The sequence below is a fragment of the Buceros rhinoceros genome, unplaced genomic scaffold, assembly GCF_000710305.1.
Source record: "Buceros rhinoceros silvestris isolate BGI_N320 unplaced genomic scaffold, ASM71030v1 scaffold31850, whole genome shotgun sequence".
In the NCBI taxonomy this organism is placed as follows: domain Eukaryota; kingdom Metazoa; phylum Chordata; class Aves; order Bucerotiformes; family Bucerotidae; genus Buceros; species Buceros rhinoceros.
Window position 1 is genome coordinate 1 of NW_010391864.1, and position 2,880 is coordinate 2,880.

Here is a 2,880-nt window from a genome sequence, read left to right on the forward strand (position 1 = left end):
GTGGGAGGATGTAAACTTTCCTGAAGATCGGTCTGTGCTGTCTGCCAGATCTTCCTCACCGCAGGCTCTTTTTGTGTCATTTTTAGTTACCTGCTCTATTCTTATTGTTTAGACTTTCCAGGGTTGGGCCTCCCCCCCTGCCTGCCTTTGCCCCGCGTTTGGTTTCTTTTTTTAAGGAAGTTGCATGGAAAAGCACCTATCCTAGTTTTTGTAGTGGCTGTAGGATGCCATGTGAGCATAGCTCTGGGATAAAGATTTCTGTGGAACTTGTGACTTTGGGTTCTCAAGTACAGACACCCACCGGATACCTCCTTTTCCCCAGCTTCACCACCCCACCCCTACTCCAAAATGATGCCCCTAGAGACCTGGAAGTTTCTTTAACAGAGAATCTTGTATCTCTAGTGAGCATCTTGAAAAAATCAATGCAAATATTTTCTCTGGCTTTTCCTGAGAGCCCAAACCACTTCAGCACGTTTAACGAAATTTTACAAAGCTTGTACACTTCTCTTGTAGGTTTTTCTCGGGTGTCTGAATTTTTCCTCGCAGAGAAGTAAAACCCCTGAATTTTAAATACAAAATTAAATACATAATCATACAGGCCGCACAGCAAGAGAAAGTTTACGTGAGGAAGTGCAGCATATAGGTCACTGTTCTTTGTTGGAAATACAGGTGGGGCTGAACTCCTGTAAACAGGCAGTAGCTCTTGAAACATATTCAGGTAATAAATAGAAATTAGAATCCAGGTTACTTTCCATTCTTTGGGGCTGAACAATGTCTCATACACCCGAGAGCGTCCTTTGCCTGAGGGTCACTGAACTTGCTCTCTTCTTTCAAAACTCTGTCGTCTGGAACTCAGCAAAACTGTGCAGGCCAGATGAGTTTGTAGGACATGCTACTTTAGAGAGAAAATAAAGGTGCTGTTAGGGGAAGCACCACACTGAATACCTCAGTGGATATTAAGAAACACGAATGCAAATGAACCAAAATTTTTGAGTCAGGAATCCCTGAATGAATTTCTTCTTTTGTGATTTTAGGTAAATGTAACTTTTCATTTTTTAGACCAAGGCTGTGGAAAACGTGATAATCTGTGTGGTGGTGGGGGTGTGTTTCATTTTGATAGAGATGGTGCGTAATCTCCCAGTCAGTGATTCCACAGCACGTCGCTTTCTGTGACCCAGTCTGTAAGACTTTCTCTGACAAAGCTGACAAGCAAGATTCCGTCAACAGTACATTTAAAAACTATTTTATATTCTATTCATTTGTTGGCTTTTTAAATGTGGAAAACAGAAACATTGAGCTGGTTTTAAATGGCATTATTTTTCTTGTTCCAGTGAAATGTGGCTTGATACTTGGCAAACTGGATTAGTTGCTTTTGGGTGATTTAACTCGAGCTGAAAACAGAATTTTGAGTGTTTGTGTTCAGAATTACGGGGTGGTGATATTATAGCTGCGTGACTGGGTTTGCCTTTCTCAGAAGACGGGTATTTTTAAGTGGACAGGATAAGAAGTGCATCTTGGCACAAAGAAAGGCAATCCCAGGGTGGTGTTTTCTCACACTTACGAGAAAGCAAAACTAATTTAGGGAGAGGTCTACGGATAAAATGCTTCTGAAATATTTATCTTTTTTTTTTCTGCAGTCTTTAGAAACCAATAAATAGTATTACTGCCTAGGGATACAGGAAAGACAAATGCAAAGAACTCAGAAGAAATCCTTAGATATCCTTATAAAATGCTTTCAGAGTAATTTAATCTGATGGTGAAACAAGTGTTAGGTTTTCTTTCTGGCGTACCCAGGTGCTTTTTGCTGTTGTTGTTGTTGTGTTTTGAATAATTTTCAGATGTTAAATTATTTATAATTGAGTAAGTATTCCAAAGCCTAGTATTTGCCTGTTGTTTTTGTTATAACATCAACATCCATGCATCATCAAGTAAATATTGGTTTTATTTGTGACTTCCCTGTGAGTCTTAAAAAAATCTAATGATGCAAAAGTGCTTCGAGAGGTGAGGTTATGTCAGGTTCTAGTCCTGCTGTAGAGACGTGCCTTCTTGTGACTGCTAGTGCACCGGATGGCATAAAGCTGCGAGAAGTTTCTCTGCAAGCTTTTTTCTTGGAAAGTTACTATTCTTATAAATTAAAGATTATGAGAGCCACTTAATAATTTTTTATGCGTCCTATAAATTATTTGCATTTTCTATGATAGGAACTTGCTTGTTCAGTGGAAGGATAGATGCTTTTTATAGTAGCAATTCTTATTCCTGTAAGTCAGAACCTGTGCGTGTGTTCAGGGAAATTCCTGATCTTCCTTTTAAGAACTACTGTAATTGCTGCCAAAATATTGATAATGTAATCTGAATGTACAATGAAACAGGCAGATCCAAATGAACGTGCCTGTATGTATCAGATGATTTATACCAAAGCAGAACTTGCATTTTAAATTATTCTGTTAATATATTTCTAACCCATCGCTGTGGCATTTCTGGTGAGCTGTTGAATGTGACTTGAAAAGAAGAAATATTTGTGGTATTTTTTCCTACTTGTCTTTTGTTGGTATTTTTCTTGCGCTGCCAAATATTATTTTTAATGTTTAAAAAATTATATAAAAAAAATTAAAATTAGGAAATCCGTGTATCTTTCCTTCAGGAACCATTCCTTCTTTCTATCCTGGAGAGATTACAGAATGGTTTTGTTTTGTGTTTTCTTGGGAAGAATACAGTATAGTAACTCTTTTGTGTTTAACACTTAAGGACTCTCTATCGCCACTGCAAAAGGGTGTGACTACTTGATCCAGATTGGCACATTTTTTTGTGCAAATCAGCAAGATCTGAAATCTATGCATTCTTCTTACGAGCGTGCGTCACCGGCTGGGGCGACGGTTTACG